This window comes from Bos indicus, chromosome 7 (assembly GCF_029378745.1).
Source record: "Bos indicus isolate NIAB-ARS_2022 breed Sahiwal x Tharparkar chromosome 7, NIAB-ARS_B.indTharparkar_mat_pri_1.0, whole genome shotgun sequence".
Lineage (NCBI taxonomy): Eukaryota > Metazoa > Chordata > Mammalia > Artiodactyla > Bovidae > Bos > Bos indicus.
In genome coordinates, this window is record NC_091766.1 from 11,571,194 (window position 1) to 11,583,413 (window position 12,220).

Here is a 12,220-nt window from a genome sequence, read left to right on the forward strand (position 1 = left end):
GGGACCCCCCCCTGGTCCCAGCAGAATGAGGAGTGGGAGGGGGAGACAGCCCCTCTCCGGCCCCGCCTGCCACCGCCATTGTTTACCCGTCTGCTGCCTCCTAGGAAACTTAACCCGCCCGCGGTAATTTTATTTGGGAACTTCGGGCAGTTGCCATAGCAACCCCCAGTGACGTCAGAGGGGCTGGGGCCCGAAATCCCCGGGAAAAAGGGGGGGGGTGGGATGGGGGGAGACCCCCAGGAGGGCCCCTCCTTAACCCTGCGCCTGCCGGGCCCCAGTCAGAGGGGAGAAGGCAGCCTTCTGTGACACTTCTGGGGCACCCCCATTCTGGCCCGGTGCCAAGACAGGGTGGCCCGCCAGACCCTGATGTCATCTGGTGCTGGGTAGGTGGTGAATCAGTTCCCGGGTGGGGGCTGGGCTAGGCCTGGGGGGCTATTCCTATCTGACTCACCCCTCCCCTGCCCCAGGAGCTGGCAGGTATCCTGATGGACCCTGCCCTGGGGATTTCAGGCCCCCGGCTGGGGGACCCCATAGGTCCCGGGGGCCTCTCTGGCCCTCTGAACTGGTGGATAGACCAGAGCTTTCCTGCTGCTCCCAATGCCAATTTGGGGCAGTTGAATGAAAGGGTTAGTGGCAGGGAACTGGGTCCACTGCATAATGTCCTCCGGATGTGGGGAGTGACTAGTGCCCTAGTGAGGGGGCAGGTGGTGGGATCCCAGCTCAGTCCATAACACAGCCTGTCACCAGGGTGACAGGAGGCAGGGGCCCTGACTGGCAAGGAGGAGCGCAGCGCCAGCCGGAGGCTGGGCTGGGAGGAGCCACTCTAACCACAGTGACGTGGGACTTCCTCGGCAGGGCTTGTTTGATGTCTCTGTGTGCTGCGTTGCCATGGGGCCCGGCAGGCGGCCCTGCATATGAGCCAGGGTGACCTACAGGGCCACTGAGTCTGTCAGGGTCCCTTGACCCATCCTCCCCATCCCAGGTCTGAATGGCTACGTAAAGTGGTATACCTATGTCCTTAATGCTTGTCCAGCTTTTACCCTGCCTCAAGCCCTGGGCTGGGACAAAGTGCAGCTCATCTCAGAGTCTCTTAACAACCCTAAAAATTACATTTTCAGGTCCATTCCACGAATGAAGAAACTGAAGCTCAGAGAGGTGTGATCACTTAGCAAAAGTTATTCAGCTAGGAATTGGGGAGCAAGAATTGGAAACTCAGTTCTGCCACTCTGCTCCCCTCCCCACTCTACCACACTGGTTCCTTGCTGTTTCTCAAATACACCAGGAACTTCCTGCCTCAGGGCCTTTGTACTGGCTGTTCCCTCTCTACCGAAACTCTGTTCCTCTAGCTGTCTGCGTGGCTTCTCCCCACCTCTTATAATCTTTGTTCAATTGTCACCTCCTCCTTCTCAGGGTAGCCTTTCTTGATCTGGCCCCCAACCCCTCACTCCTCATCTCACTGCATACTAAGTCGTTTCAATTGTGTCAGACTCTGCGACCTATGGACTGTAGCCTACCAGCCTCCTCTGTTCATGGGGTTCTCCAGGCAAGAATACTGGAATGGGTTGCCATTTTCTCCTCCAGGGGATCTTTGCAACCCACGGATCCAACCTGCGTCTCTTATATCTCCTGCATTGGCAGGCAGGTTCTTTACTATTAGTGCACCTGGGAAGCCCCTTCCCCTCATCTTCTTAGCCTCCTTCTAGTCTCCCCTAATAAATACCACCCAACACATTCTATATCTTTATACCTGTCTGTTTACTGCCTGTATTTCCCCCATTGATGTGGACTCCATGAGGGCAGGGTTTTTTTTGTGGCTTGTTCTCTGCTATGTCCCCAGTGCCCAGAACAGCACCTGGCACCCAGCAGGCACTCAATGAATGTTTGAAGAATGAACAAATGGGTGTGTGTGTGCCCTGTGCCACTTGACCGCTTGGCCTGGTCTCACCCTGGCCCTGTCCTCTCACCCGTCCCCGTCATTACAAAGAATCAGTTGGCCGGTTTGGAGAGCTCTGATCCCTCTTGGCTGCTGTCCCTGGGTAAATTGGCCAGCTTAGGACCAGGGTGGAGGGGGTTGGTGGGGGCAAATGTTCAGAATCCAGATGGAGGGCTGAGGACACTGGGAAGACCCTCCCAAGTTTGGGCTGAGGGATGCTGAGCTGCTGTGGCCCAAAGTACATGCAGGGTAATGGCAGAAGGCACAGTTGGCATAGTTATCCCTGGAGGCCAGCCTGGAGCAGGCATTTCCCCCACATGTATGCCTGATTGGATTAATAAGAATAGGAGGATGGTTCTCGATGGAGACCTTGTCCCAGGGCATAAAGGGAGTGTTCTGGAGAGGTGGTGTGGAGGAGGTGCCCTATTGTAATTTGGTCACTTTATACTTCTAGAATGGGTTGTGTGTGTGTGTGTGCAAGCACGCACATGCACGAATGTGTCCACAGTAAGACCCTGGACCCTGGGAACTCCATTCCCCTGTTTGTAGCTGCTCAGGAGGTCCTGTGGTGAGTGCCCCACCCCCTCAGGGCCCCGCCCTGAGTTGGGGAATTCTGTGCCACCCCAAATCTTCCCCTGGGGCCCCACAGGCAGCTCTGCCCCCTCCTGCCCCAACCTGCCAGATCCTGCAGCCTGGGCCAGCCTGCCCCTTGGGCCCCACAGAGAAGACAGACCCGGGAGCCCCCAGGGCTGGGCCCCATGGGATAGTAGCTAGGTGTGGCTTCTGCCCCTCTCTCCCCAATCCCACTGAGATCCAAAGTGGGGAACCTGTTGAGCTGAACGGGGGAAATGAGGGAGCCTGGAAGAATTCTGGGGGAGCGAGGTGACCCACAAGGCATCCAACCAGCCCTTCCAGTCTTCTGCCTGGGCCCTCCTGCTGGGTACCCTTCTATCCCAGCTTTAGTCTTACTGCCCAGGAGGTGGGTTATGAAGAATCTGAGCACCCCCTCCCCCCACCAAGCCCCAATTATATGACTTTGGAAATATTGGAGGTGGATGGGAGGAAACCTGTCTCCCAAAGCAGTGCCCACACAGGTCTGGGAAGGGTCCTCAAGCCATAGAACCTTGCTGCGGCATCATGGTGGTGGTGATGGTGGTCTGCGGGCCACTGACTCCCATCCCATCTTGGAGAGGGCAAAGTGGCATCCGGGCCTGCCCAAGGAGGCTGGCTTGGCGGCACAGGGCACCCCGCCCCTCCTTCGCTGAGTTTTGTTCCCGGCCCCCCACCTGGGCACGGGGCCAGGCCCCAAGGCAGGGCCCCGTACTGGTGAACAATGCCTCCGTGTTCCTCCTCCCGGTTGAGGGGAGGTCCGCGGAGGATGAGGTGGGACAGACAGGCTCGCAGGGAAGGCGGGAGGGATGCAGGGAGGGGCTCTCTCTCAGGGATACTCCAGGAGCTGGGAGTTTCCCAGAGGCCCTGGGTAGATGGGGGGTGGGGATGCCGGGAAGCCTGGCGGGGAGGGGCGGGGGGAGGGGACCTAGACCAGGGACCACCTGGACTGGGGTCAGCAGGTCTTCAATGGCAGCAGGAGAGGGTTGGGTGGGATAAAAGGAGGGACTTCCTGAGGCTAAAGAACGCACGTGTAAATGCATAGAGTGGGGATTCGTAATTGGCCGAACCCCAGAATTCCCCGGGCCCATGCCCCCCAGGGCAGGGAGGGGTCTACAGTGGCAGTGTGGCACTGTGCCCCCGCCATCTACCCTGTCCTTGTCCATGGCCTCCTGGGTTTCTCTCCGGGCGCAGGGGAGCAGAACTTAGGCCAAGAGGGGTTTCGGGTGCGATATGGATTAGGAACCACCGCCGCCCCCCCCCCCCCCACCCCCCCCCGCGCCCCGCCAACATCTCAGCAGGAAGGGCGTTCGTTGAAGAACTGGGGCTGGATCCCCGAGCCCAGGACCCAGAGGGGGAAGTTGAGCTAAGTCTCAGGCTCAGGAAGAGTTGGGACAAGGGAGGGAAAAGTTAGGGCTGAGTTGGGGACGGGACCGAGTTGGGGGACCTGAGAGAGAAAGTGGGGGCGGACCGGCTCCGGGGGCACATGACGGCGGCGCCCGCCCCGCCCCGCGCCCGCCCCCGCCCCCTGCCCGGCCCGGGAGGGGAGGAGACGAGGAGGTTTTAAAAGCGATTCGGCCCCGCGGCGGGCCGGCCAGTGAGTGGGATGGAGCGCGGCCGGCGACCGCCCCCGGCCCTCTCGGGCCCGCCGCCCGCCTGCCCGGCCGGGTGTCGGCCGGCCGGGCCGGGGCGGCGGCCGGAGCCCCGAGTGCCGGCTCCCCTCCCCCGCGGGTGAGTCGGGGAAGCAACCGGGAGGGAGACTGCGGCGCCGTGGTGGCGGCGACAACTTTTCCGCGCTGGACTCGTGGGCGGAGTGGGGGGTGCGCCTGGCGGGTCCCCCACCCCTGGGCGAGGGGGAGGGCGCCGCCCCGCCGCCGGTGGTTGAGGGGACGGCGGGGCCGGTCTGATGGTGGCGGCCGCGGAGTCCCGCGGCGCCCCCTGCGGAGCTGGGAAAGGGCGGCCCACCTCTACCCCGTCCCCAAGGGCCCTCCGCGGCCTCCCCAGCCACTCCCCCGACCCAGGAGATTCGTGAGAGCGTGCTGGGGAGGGCGGGTCCCAACGCGAATCGGGGCAGGTCAAGGTGGGTCGGAGTTGGGCGCAGGGTGGGAGAGTATGCGCCCCCCTCGGGGTGGAGGGAATGGACATGGTGTCTTGGCCCCGGGAGTGGGAAGGTAGGTGCCTGTCTGGACTGTGTAAGTGAGGATCTCCCAGAGTTCTGTGGATGCGGGTGGAGGACAGTGCTTCAAGTTCTTGACATGTCAGCCAGTGTGGGGGTGGGGAGGCCCTCCAGAGGAGAGAAGTGGGGACCCAGCAGTCCAACCTGGGTTTAAAAGAGGACTAGGGGGACCCCTCTCCTCCCTTCTCACTCCTTCTGGCCCAACTAAGAAGACTCATTCATAGAAAGGGGGCCCACATCTGGGAGATTCCTGGAGGGCTGACTCCTCTGCCCTGTGTAGCTTGGGGTTCCCGTGCCCTTGGGGTGCAAAAAGAGGGTGAAAGGGCTCAGACTGAACCTGGACCCCCTTCATCCTAGCGCCAGACTGACCTCTGCCCCCAGTGCTGGGCTCCACGGCTACCAAAGCCCCTCAGCCCTACACTGCCTGTCGGGTGCAAGCCAGCCAGGCCCAGACCCAGTGGCTTCCTGAATGTCTTGGAGGTGCGGTTGGCTGTGTCACCTATCCTTTCTGCCCCAGCCCCAACCAACTGCCTGCTCCTGATGGGTGGTCTTTGAGGGGGAAGCTGGGACCCTTGGCATAAGGGTGTCCTCTGGCAGCCCTGCTGATGCCAGCCCGAGCCGGAGGGCAGTCCCCAACAGGTGCCCGAGCTTAGAGGCGAGGTGATGGAGGGCACACCCTGTCCGCTCACCCACGCACTGTGCCTGGGCCAGCCCATGCGCATGTGTTCACATGCCGCCGTCCTGGGAAGGCACGGGCCCTAGGGCTCCGTGCCAGCTCTCTTCTAGCGCCCCAGGGGCACCCACTGCCCTCTGTCCTTGCAGGATGTCCTCTGGGAGCTCCCTCAAGACCCCAGTGGGCAAGTCTTGTCTCTGTGGATCTGGAGGGGGCCCCTAACGTAGCTGCTGACCTGGCTCTGGGTTGGCACGCGGAGCACATGCGTGACAGGGCGTGTCCAGGGGGGTCGGGCCTGTCTGTGCCGGCCCGGCCTCTGACTCTCCGCAGACCCTTGCTCAGTGGAAAGAAACAACAGGGACGGATGCTCCAAGGGTCCTCCGCGGGACCCCCCCACCAACCCCTACCTGTTGCAAGTGAAGGCCAGATGTATGCGGGCCGCAGCTGCGGGGAAGACCCCTGGCCCCCTGGAAGTCTGAGGAACACTGGCCCAAAGAGTACAGTGGGAGGATCTGCTCACCAAGGGCCTAGGTGATTCTTTGATATACCGTAAGATTTTTCAGCGTTTGCCCTTTACCTTGGGAAGCTGGGTGGGGGAGTCAGTTCGAAGCGAAGGACGCTGCCAGGAACCCTGGGCGGTCCGGAGAAAATTCCTTCCGGCCCCTCTCTGGGCTGGCTGGCCAGCCCTTTCCCGCTCTGCATGCACTTGAAGCCAGGATCAGGCCTTGGCTTTTCCTTAGACTTCTCGCAGGACCTTGGGCCTGGCTCTGAATCCTCTGGGTCTCAGCTTCTCCATCTGTATATGGGAAGCATTGGGAAAGCGAGCGGAGAGATATGTCCGCTTCCCCTCCCTGTCCAAGGCCCTCGCCTTCAGATCCCTTTAGGGGGCGGCCCTCTGACCACCTTCCCTCCTGCCATCCGGTGTCCTGGGTGATCATGGAGGTGTGTCTGGGGAAGACTGGTCCCCTGGGAAGGACGTACTCGGAAGCCAATGGGTGTGGGCGTGTGAGAATCCTTGGGCAGAGAAGGACGCCGCCATACTGGGCACGGCTGAGTCATGCTCTAGCGGCGCCTTGCCCCAGGGTGCTGGAGCTGGCGCCACCCTGGGTGTGGTCACCAAGCTGTGGCCCTGGGCAGAGCAGGCCTGGGTGGTCTGGGTTGGGGTCCTGGGTTGGGCCAGGGAACCGACTTGGGCGATGCTAAGCCCCTCAGCCTCCTCCTGTCCTTGGTCTGGTGTCAGCGTCCAGGACCGTGGTCACCCACACCTTGGGAATGGTTTGGGGAGCCCAGGAACCTAGAGCTTTGGGCCTGGGAATTGTCAGGGTGCCGTAGGAGGGGGACAGGGCCTGGAAGCCAGCGACTATCCTCGAGGCCAGCGGCCCCCAAAATGCAGGCCAGATGGCTGGGACAGGGACCTGTTTGGGGATAAGGCAGAAGTGAATGTGGTCTAGCATGTACCCCTCAGTGAAGGGCTCACCGTGTGGACGTTAGGGGTCCCCTGGGAATTCTGTGATCGGTCTGAGGGTCATCAGAGTTGAAGGCAGGGGCTGGAGCGTGGTGTGGCTGGGCACCATGGGGGCTGAGATGTGACTTGCACGGTTCCCCTATTTATAACAAGTGATTCACTCCTCACTTACTCACCCCTTCCTGAGCCTGCCCCACTCCCTCAGCCCTGGATGGGCAGTGGGGGCCCACCCACTTGCCAGTGGCCTGCCTTCCTTCAGCTGGGTGCCGACCTCCGAGGGCTGCCCTGTCAGTTGGGCTGGTGGTGATGGTGGCCTCGTTGGGATGGGGGTGACGGGTGAGGGGGCGGGTGGCCCTGGTGGTCAGGCGGCACTTGGCTGGAAGGCCCAGGTTAGCGGCTGGCTCAGGGCCTGGCCCAGGGAGCCTCTGCGGAGAGTCTGGGCCCATTAGGCAAAGCGTTAGTGACAGGCTGGGAGGGCGGGGCCAGCGGCCCTTGGTATTTTCCGATCCCAGCTGCTCTGAGAGGGTGGAAAGTATTTGGGGACCAGGCTTGGGGGCGGCGGCGGCGGTGGTGGTGGCGCCCCCGGCGGAAGCTGCCCCTGATTCATTCTTGGAGCATGGGGTTTGGGGGGGGTGGGTAGGCTTGCGGAGCATGTCTCTCAAGTCCACGCCCTGTCTGCAGAGCAGACTTAGACACCCATCTATCCATCCGTCCATGGTGTGACCTGGGGCCTGCCCTACTCCCCTGGCCCAAGGGCCCTCCGCCCGCCCCCCCCCCCCAAGCCCCCCGCAGATGCCTCCAGCTGCCAGGAGCTTGTCCTCCCTGGACACTGTCTCCCCTGAGCCTGAGGGGCACGCCTACGGTAATGGGGGTCATCCTGCTCCTGGGCACCTGCCTGGTAGTGCCCCCTCCACTGGAGACCCAGACCTTTTGTGCCTGCAGGGATTGGGGAGTGGCCTTGGCCCCGGCCTGGGGCTCTGTGCAGGGGAAACCCCACAGGAAACGGGCCTGGCCAAATGGCCGCCCTTCCCGTTTCGTCCCTGGGACACGAATGTGCTGTCTCACTTCCGGAGGCGGCCCAGGGAGGCTGGCCGCCCTGCGGGGCCTCGTCTGCTCCCAGTTGGTGCCCCTAGACCTTGAGGAGTCAGGGCTGGGCTGGGGCCCCGCCGTAAAGTGGGTGGCCAGCGTATGTAATGTGTGTATGGCGGGGTCGGCGCAGAACAGGACACCTCCCTCCACCTGTCTCCCGGGGGTGGCCACCCCCTATCATATCTGGGTGCCGAGGTCCTACCCATGTGCAGTTCCTGAATGCCATCCTCCTTCCTGTTTCTGCCTGGGGAATGATGACAGCGTAGCCCCGTCCCAATTATACACAGCACTCAACGAGTTCCTCACCACAGCATTGCCCCTGCTTTGCCAATGGGGAAACGGAGGCCCAGAGAGGTTGAGTTCCCTGCCCAGTGTCGCCCAGCTGGTGCGCTGCAAAGCCAGGGTTCAAATGCAACTGGACTGGCTCCAGAGTTCAGGGCTCCTAGCCACAGGGCTCTCATCCTCCGGGAGGTCTCTGTTTACTGAACACAGGGCTGGCTTCACCGGCTGGTGACCTGTGCGGTTCACAGGGTGTTTCCCCACTGAGAAGGACCCCGAGATTTCATTTTTTTTTTCCCCACCTGAGTATTCATTTTGCACTGAGTCCCATAAATTCTGTAGGGAGTCCTGGTGCTGGGTAGTTGCTACATACTGTTGGTGAAACCTCACTGTGTTACGTGGTAGAGGCTCTTGGTGCCACTGTACAGATGGAGAGACTGAGGCTTGGATGGTATCTTGGAAACCATGGAGCTGGGATTTGCACCTGGAGCCTGGGTCTGGTGCTCTGGGTGGGTGCGTGCCTGGGGGAAGAGCGGGGCGCCCGCTGTCGGCATCCGCTCTGGTGGGGCGCAGGCTGAGGCCTGGCCGCTGAGGAGACAGGGCCATGGGGGGAGGCCCTAGTGGTTTCCTCCTGCCCTTCAGGCTTCTAGGAAGTGGCGCCAGCTGGGGTGAGATCACTTCCTCAGCCGCCTGCCCGCCACCCCCTCAGCTTCCTCTCCCCATGGCCCCATTTAGCCTGCCCAGGGCTCCGTGTTGCGGGCGGGGGTGGGGGGGTGGGGGCTCGGCCAAGGAAAGGAGGGGAGGCTCGCTCTGGGAGTTCCTACAGCCTCCTTGGCCGAAAGTGACCCTCTGGGTATCTCTACCTCTCTGGGTCTGGGAAGCATGGCTGGGGGTGTCCAGCCTGGTGGTATCTTTAGCTGCTGCCGCACCCAGGGACGAGGGAGCCCGGTGGGCTGCCGTCTATGGGGTCGCACAGAGTCGGACACGACTGAAGCGACTTAGCAGCAGCAGCACTTGCAGAAGGGCTTCCCAGGTGGCGCTAGTGGTAAAGAACCCGCCTGCCAATGCAGGAGACAAGAGAACGAGGGTTCGATCCCTGGGTGGCGAAGATCCCCTGGAGGAGGGCATGGCAACCCACTACAGTATTCTTGCCTGGAGAATCCCAAGAACAGGGGAGCCTGACGGACTACAGTCCATGGGGTCACAAGAGTCAGGCACCACTGAAGCGACAGCATAGACGCACGTGGGGAAAATGGCTTCTCTGCTAGACCTCAAAGGATGGCGGCAAGGGGGGACATGGAGGGCAGGTGTCCTCAAATCTCACGACCTCCTTTCGTCTCTCCTAGGTGCCAGCTGCTGGCCCTGCCCGGCGCCCTGCCCCTTGACCCTGGTGCCATGGCCGGCTGGGGTTCCTGGGGATGGGATTTGCTGCCTGTCACAAATCACATTGCCAGGGATTTCCAACCGACCCTGAGCCCTGTCTCCGGGGCCGCCATTGTCACTGCCACTGCTGAGGACGCTGACCCTGGGGATGGGGATGGGGTGGCAGCGAGGCCCCCACTGCTCACATCTGGCCTGGGGAGCAGGGCTTAGCTGCTTGTGAGCAGGTCCACATCAAATCGTGTTCACAGTGGCTAAGTTCCGCCCCCCCAAGGGCCCTGCCGCTGCCTCTGGCCCTGCCACCTCTCCCCCTCTGCTGCCTGGCCAACCTCGGGGCCTCCCTGGGCTCTGCCTCCCGTGCCTACTGAGCTGAAACACAGTTGATTTGTGCACACTGGCTCAGTTCAGCAGGAACAGGAGTCAAGCCCCCTTGGAGTCTGCTGTGGCCCCTGCCCTCCTTGGGTGGGCCAGTCGCTGCCCGGGGGAAGAAATGAGGACCCTGCTGGCCTGGGACCTGGGTCCGGAGGAGGAACCTGGGGATGGGTGGAGCCTGGAATGGGGTGGGTGAACCCAGCTGTTTGCTGCAGGCCCCCTCCTCCAATTTCTGCACTTGGGGACTGCCCCCGCGCCCCCCAGTCCCAACTCAAGACTGGGCTGTGCTCCCAGGGAGGATGAGCAGACAGGCAGGTGGCTGGCTGGCTGGCCTTTCCATGAAGAAAGGAAGCCAGATGTGTCCTTGCCTGGCCGACCCTCGGCCCCTCCTCGTCCAAGCTTGGTGGGGGCTTGGCTGGCCTGCATCTTCCCAGCAGCCAGTTACCAAAGAGGAAGCTGCCTTGGGCCCCCCAGACCGTTAAATGCCAACTCCGGGCTTCCGGAACCAGGCTGGCCTGACCTGAACCTGCCTGGCCCCTTCTCCCTGAGCCCTGTGGCTTCCTAACTTGGGGGGAGGGGCCATGGCACCCTCCTGGCACATGGGGTGGGGAATGAGGTCCCTGTGGGCCCAGAGGACGCAAGCAGGCCTGCTCAGTTCTTGGGTGGGTCCAGGGCATGGAAGAGTTAAGACTGTATCCATCATCAGATGGAATAGGGCTCTTCTAGGCGTGAAACTAGGTATGTAGAGTGAAGCCCCCCAAGCTGTCAAGAGTTGGCTCAGTGTACCCCTCCTCCATCGAAGCAGCAGCAGACATCAGCTTGGGGAAGTCTCTGCTGTGTCTTGAGCCTGCTGTCCAGTTAAATAAAAGCTTCCCCCTGCCTTATGCCTGGTCTGCTGGTTGTGATGTATTCTATTCTAGTCTGCAACCCTGGAGTCCTGGCTTTTTGTCTGGGGAGGGTTGATGGGTCTGAATTTATTTTCCTGGCCTCCTGGGCTCCTGACCTCACAGGATCCCGAGCCCTACCCTGCCCACTCTGGAGACGATGAAAATTTAGTCATTTGGGTGCCCTTTAGTCATAAAGGGTGCCCTTATCATGGAAAGGTGAACTTGAAGAGTGTGCCCTGGGGTTCAGGGGTGGGTTAGAGGGACAGACATTCAGGGTTGGTGTGGTAACAAGAACTGGAACCTAGACGGGAGGATGATAAGGAATGCCCCATGTCCAGGGGTGAGGTGGAAGGGAATGGGACCCAATCTAAGCTGGTGGTTGAGGGTGACCCGGAAGAAAACACTGGACATTTGAAGGTACCGGAAGGTGTTGATCTAATGACATTTACGGGTGACTTAGACATAAGGGACAACTTGGATTGGGGTTAAGATTTGAGATGTCTGGTATCTGAGAACCGTGGTGGGGAAATTATGTGTGTGGGCCCAAGGGGGACATTTGGCTGTGACTGGGACCTGAGTGGCACCCTAGGTGTGTGGGGATATCTGCAGATGATTTGGAGAGCCGAGGGGCACAGTAAGGGGTGCCCCAAAGTCTGAGAACATTTGAAGGCAGCCGGGAACCCCAAGGGCCAAAGCTGAGATAGGGCCCTCAGGACTGCCGCCTCTACCCTGCCAGGCCTCCAGGCGGCGCTAAGGAGCTTGTGGGTCCGCTGGGGTCTCCCCTCACATACCTGCAGGAATGTGTGAGGCGGGGCAGAAGGTGGGGTCATCTCCAACTGGTTCCCTCCAGCGCAGGGCGGTGCCAAGAGCCAATCGCCTTGCCCAGCGCCAGGGAAGGCCCGCCCACGCCTGCGCGCAGGCCCTTGGTGTCCTCCAGCTGCTGGCCCCGCCCAGCCTCGCTCTGAACCCCGCCTCTCCGGGAAGCCTGTCCTCGCCTGCCCCGGCCCTGACGCTGACCCAGTCAGTGAGTCCCTCTGTCCGTCAGTCTCTAAAGGCAGGAAACCAGTAAAGGCAACTAAAGGCCTTCTCGCCATCACCCAGGTCCCTCATCCGCGGGGTAGGAGCCCAGACACGCCCTAGGCGCGCCCGGCATTGACCATGCCCACGTCATCTCGGCAAGAACCTCGCCCACCAAGGCCTAATCTAAACCGCGTTCCACTTTTGGGGGCTGTGTCTTCCCCACCCAGCTGCACCCAGCACCTGACAGGCACCCTCCCACCCCTGCCACGTGCTTCAGTTCAGTTCAGTCGCTCAGTCGTGTCTGCAAATCACCCCAATAGCGAGGCTTCCCAGGTGA